General features: G+C 55.3%; 1 pseudogene; it reads right to left on the bottom strand.

Moving 5' to 3' along the window:
* LOC101753021 overlaps nt 1-432 on the bottom strand; it is a 1,349-nt pseudogene extending 917 nt beyond the window's left edge.
* Between the last annotated feature and the right edge of the window lie 5,568 nt (nt 433-6,000).

Here is a 6,000-nt window from a genome sequence, read left to right as displayed (position 1 = left end):
AGGGCGTCGAGGGCGGCGTAGTAGGGGACGAAGACGGCGTCGGCGCGGGCGGGGCGGCTGACGAGGCAGGGGAGCTCGAGGACGCGGCGGTGGAAGAAGGGCTCCAGGAGGCGGGCGTCGGTGCGGTACCAGGAGCGGCTGCCGTTGTGGGTGCGCGGGCCAAGGCCGTGGTTGGCGAGCGAGGCGCAGGCGGGGGTGGAGCCCGGGTCGGCCAGCGGGAACGCGGTGGCGCAGTGTCGGAGGAGCTCCGTGTTGAAGCGCGCGGGGAGGCGGCGGACGTGGATGCGGCGCCCGGCGCAGGGATCCTGGGCCTGGGCGGCGGCGGTGGCGACGGTGCAGCAGGCGAGGAGCCGGAAGAGGAGAAGGCGACAGCAGCAGCCGGGACGAAGCATCTCGATCGGTGAATCAAGCCTTCGTGGGGCATTGAGAAGAAATGGCGGCATGCGTGGGCGAAGAAGACGAAGGATCTGCCTGGAGCCATGTCCTCCATGTCTCGCGGATCATATGCGTATCAGTCAATCAGTTGGGGGGATGATGGATTGATGGCGCGCATGCCGCATCCTTCGCCTTTCCCGGCAGTTCCGTCCCGTCCGCCTTTGAACTGAACCATCCATGCAGAGAATACAATTGCTGCTGGGCTCATCATTGGAACCCCGGCCCACGCAAGTATAGATTTCCATTTGGCCCGCGGCACGACATTTTGGCCCGGTACAGGCACAGCGGCCTTGCAGGCCGGGCCGGCCTTGGGCTGCTACCTTAGCACGTGGGCTGGCCTGGCACGGCCTGGCCCATTTGGCCCGTGGGCCAGCAACGGCCGGCACGACCTGTTTAGGCCTGCCTCGCTCGGCCAAAGGCCGTATAAAGCGTCGGCGCCGACCGCCCCCGGCCGAAACCCTAACCCCCGTGCCCGCTCCCTCCCGCATCGAGCCGCCTCTCGCCCTCTCCACTCTCTAGCGCTCCCTCGCTCCCTCCCGGCTCCTCGCCTCCTCCCTAGATCCTCCGCCGTCCTTGCCCACCGCCGGCTCGCCGGTGGCCGGTGGCCCCTCCGCCTCCCTCCCCCCGTAATTGCTCCTCCACTCTCAGATCCGACGTACTCGCCCGCCGTCGGCTTGCCGGTGGCCCCTCCGCTTCCCTCCCCCCAGAACTGCTCCTCCACTCTCAGATCTGGCGTCCTCACCCGCCGGCGGCTTGCCGGTGGCCCCTCCGCGGCTCCGCCTCCCTACCCCTGTAACTGCTCCTCCACTCTCAGATCCGGCGTCCTCGCCCGCCGCCAGCTTGCTGGTGGCCCGTCCGCGGCTCCACCTCCCTACCCCTGTAACTGCTCCTCCCCTCTTAGATCCGGCGTCCTCGCCCACCGCCGGCTCGCCGGTCACCCATCCGCCTCCCTCCCTGTAACCCCGCTTCTCCCCTAGCCCCTCTGGCCCTCCGCCTCCCTCGGTTCCTCGCCTCCTCCCCCCGACCCTCGCAAATCCACCTCACTCCCTGGTTCCCCACCGTTGCAGTTCGTCTTTTCCGGCTCCGGGCTCCGGCTGCGCAGGTAAACAACCTCCTCTCGTTCCTCTTCTTCTTTTGACCCCTTGTAGATCCGCCTCCCTCACTTTTCTCCTCTTGTAGGTCTCTTACAGGGGCCGCGCGTCGTTGAGGAATGGAGCCGCCGAGGCGACGACGTCAACGGTGGAGCGCTCGAGGGTGTGACTGTTGGGATACGAGGTAGGCTACACTAGCGCAAATCAAAATTTCTACCGCGTAAAAATCAGGAAGAACTGCCGTATAAGGATCACGGGATTACCACTCGACGCACTACTGGTGCGGAAGATGTAGATATGCGTCGATGCAGTGAAGACGATCACGTAGTCATACGTAGTCGATCAACGTAGTCGTACGTAGTCGATCACGTCAACGTCCAGCAGCTCCTCAGCAGCTCGTCCACGTGCAGCAAGATCGCCCCCGGTGCCACGGCTCGTCGTCGGCTCGTCGTGGCTCGTCGGCGGCTCGTCCAAGTGCTGCAGGCGCAACACCTCCAAGGTATCCACACGTGCAGGGAGGAAGCATCGCAAGCCGGACTGCTAGATCCGCGAGTTGCAACAGGCGAGGGCGTGGGAGGCGCGACAGGTGTGTTTCGCCAAAAAGGTGTAAACCCTAGGGCGCCCCCACCCCTCTATTTATAGAGGTTCCTGACGGGCCTCTGGGTCTGAGGCCCATTAGTACTTCTAAACCTAATCCAACTCGGATCAGATCCGAATTGGGCTTCCAGCCCCTTAAATGTGTGACCCTATGGGTTCGGATACGTATAGACATGGCCCGAGTACTCCTACTCGGCCCAATAGTCGGTAGCGGCCTCTAGCAAGACGTGCCAACTCCTATACGCACACGAAGATCATATCAGATGAACCATCACAACATAATATACATGCTATTCCCTTTGCCTCACGATATTTGGTCTAGCTTCAAGTCGACCGCTCTTTCTCGATTCTGTGATTCGGAATCACTTTGTGGGCTAACTCTTAACCGTACGTAGCATGGCCATGCATTTTTGGATCCGATCACTCGAGGGGCCCAGAGATATCACTCTCAATCAGAGAGGGGCAAATCCCATCTTGATTGACCATGTCTCATAGCATGCTCCTTGACAAACCCGAAAGCTACCTTTATAACTACCCTGTTACGGCGTAGCGTTTGATAGCCCCTAAGTAGGTCGATCCACATCTAGAATACATGCGACAATCTCAGGTCTAAGAACAAAGCGTATATGTTGTTTAAAGAGAGAACTACTTCTCGTGTTGGGTCAGTCCTAGCACATGTCTCCACATGTGTCCACATTATTAGTTCAACATCTCCATGTCCATGACTTGTGAAACATAGTCATCAACTAATACATGTGCTAGTCTAATATTCATGTGTGTCCTCACATGAACTCCGACTAGGGACAACTTTAGAATAACCATACAAGTAAAGAGTTTCACATACAATTCACATAATTGCAAATCAATTCAAGTAGCCTTTAATGGATATTCAATGAACACAATATACAAATCATGGATACAAATGGAATATCATCATCTCTATGATTGCCTCTAGGGCATACCTCCAACAGTCTCCCACTTGCACTAGAGTCAATCTAGAAGGTACCTAATACCCATAGCTCTTACATGCGCATCATGCTTAGCCTTTCTTTGCCTCTTTCATGCTGAACCGCTTCAACACTTTGTCAATGTAAGTATCTTGGCTTAAACCTATAAGCCTTCTCGATCTATCTCTATAGATCTTAATGCCCAGAATATATGCCGCTTCCCCTAAGTCCTTCATCGAAAAACTATTTTTCAGTGAAGTCTTTACGGACTCAAGCATAGGAATGTTATTTCCAATTAGTAATATGTCATCCACATATAAGATTAGAAATACTACAGAGCTCCCACTAACCTTCTTGTAAACACAAGACTCTTCTTCGTTCTTGGTGAAGTCAAACCCTTTGACCACTTCATCAAAACGAATGTTCCAACTCCTAAATGCTTGCTTCAATCCATAAATGGATCTCTGAAGCTTGCATACCTTTTCAGCATTTTTCGGATCGACAAAACCCTCGGGTTGTATCATAAATCGATTGTTTTTTGGAGAGAGAGACGCCGAGACAACTGATTGACAATGGAAATAATCATCACGAAATGTACTTTCAAAAAATTCAATTGCTTTTAATTTCTTTGAAACGTCATATTTTCACAGAAATCATTGGTCAGTATTTCACATCTTAGGCTTTATGTTGCTACCAGGCTATCAGGTTTTTACTCTGTACTATTCGTTTAGTCTTCAAAACGTATGTCCCTAATAATACCTTCTGATCCAGTTAACAAATCGATCATTTACTCCCATCATCGATGCCTAAGCCAGACTCGCTAAATAATGAAGTCTAATAGGTCTGATAATTACTGAAAGCGTGCATGCATAATTAATTCTACTTGCACTGCAGCAGAAAACATCTATCCTGGCAGCTAAAACATATATGTGTTGGTGGGTTTCGCACCCGCCAGCAACTTTTTGTCAGTGCAAATACGATCTGCGCTGTCAGGTGCTTGATCGTCACCACAAATTGGATCTGCGCTGATGGATGCTTAAGAAGTCCGCTAGCAAAAATAACTTTAGCAAACAAAAAAAAGCCAGCCGTAAGCGCTCGTCCGTTAGTACCGTGGCCGCGCCGCCGCCTCGTGCTGCAGCTCACGTCGTCGTGAGCCTGAGGCAGACCTTCTTGGCTCTGGACTCCACCACGTGCGCCCACCCCAGAGCACTGCCGTTTATGCGTAGCGACTTGGCCTACGCCTCTGCGCCATGCGCCAGCCGCGGAGCTCCGCGTGAGCGCGTCAAGCTTGGAGGCGGCGGCAAGCCACTGATGCCTCCTTCCCCATCTGGAGTCGCCGCCGAGCGCGTAGGTCCGCGTAGAGCTCAGCAGTGGTGGCGTGCCTTTGATGCCTCCTTCCCCAATCGGAGCCATAGCCACCTGCAGCGGCGGCCAAGGATATAAGCAGCATGGTCACCTCGTCAGCAGTTCGCTTCATCCCCAGTGCGCATCGGCAATCACCCTTCACATCCTTGCCAACCTGAGCAACGAATATGCAGTGATTTTGTTTTTGTTCATTTACTACAATTAATTTCGGTGCCGCTATTCTTGCAAGATTGAGCACGTACCTCGGACGAGCTGCATGAGCAGCGGCAGAAGCTTGCCGTCGCGCACTAGAGCTGCCTAAGGTCTGCCGGTCGTAGCGCCTCTGCTCATGTTGTCGCAACTGCCTGTGGCTCCGGTTGACGCGGCTCGTGCCCGCACCAGACACCAGTATGGGGCCACCAGCAGCGGCTCCGCCATCTGTAGCTTGCCAACGCAACACGCGCTAGCCACCGCTCCATCGTCTGAGCCGGCCGCAACTTCATTGTGGAGAAAGAGATAAGGGAGAGAGATGTGAGGATGGGAGAGAAGTATGTGGTGAAAGTAATAACGTTGAGCAATGCAAAGAGATAAGGTAGGGATGGAGCAGAGGCACCGGGTGGAGATAAGGTCTATTCGCTTCGCTAGCTTGCTGTCATTTGTGCTGGCGGGCCACCACTATTAGAGAACTGACCTTCCATCCAACCCTTTTTATCCCGGATGACTTTGGACCCGGGACTAAAGTGCCTTTAGTTCCGGATCAAAAGTGAGGCACCGAAAGGACATCGATGGGAGGGACTTTAGTCCCGGTTGTAAAAATCTGGCATCGATGTCCCCCCTATCCCGATCAGTAATTCCAACTGGGACAAAAGATTTATTCCCGGTTGGAATTACCAACTGGGATAAAAGAGGACCTTTAGTCCCGGTTGGTGGCTCCAACCGGGACAAAACCCCCTCCCACGCGCCTCCCCCTCCACATTAACTTCTCCTCTCTCTCCTTTTCCTTCTCTTTATCTTCCACCAGCAGGCGCGCTCCTCACTATCGTCACTTTGGCGCCTCCTATCTCCTCCTTCTCCTCCTCTCTCATGTAGGCGTCCCCTCCCCTCCCTCTCTTCCTCTCCCGGCCTCTCCCTCTGCTCCCCTCCCCTTCCCCCTCTGCTCACCCCTCACTGGCAGTGAGGAGCGGCAGCGGGGCGAGGACGAGTGGGCTGGTGGTGCGGAGCGGAGCGGCGCCGGCGATGCGGGTGGAGCGGGAGCGGCAGCGGGCGGAGCGGAGGTGGGCGGAGCGGGAGAGGCGGCGAAGTTGAGGGTAGGTGACAGCGGAGCGGGAGCGACGGCGGGCGAGGGCGGTGGAGCGGGAGCCAAGAGCGAAGCGGCGGCGGGCGGCCGACGGGCGGGCGCGGTGGCTTTTTTTATTTTTTTAAACTTTTTAGTTCCCGTTGGTAACACCAACCGGGACTAAAGGTGACTAAAAGACCCCCTTTTATCTCGAAAAATTAATCCTGGTTGGGCATTGGAGAGATATGACCCTTCCCAACCGGGATTAATGTTCAGTTTTCTAGTAGTGCACCTAATGCACCCGCCAGCA

This window comes from Setaria italica, chromosome V, assembly GCF_000263155.2.
Source record: "Setaria italica strain Yugu1 chromosome V, Setaria_italica_v2.0, whole genome shotgun sequence".
Lineage (NCBI taxonomy): Eukaryota > Viridiplantae > Streptophyta > Magnoliopsida > Poales > Poaceae > Setaria > Setaria italica.
Note: the sequence above shows the minus strand (reverse complement) of the source record. Positions and strands in the feature narration are given on the sequence as shown.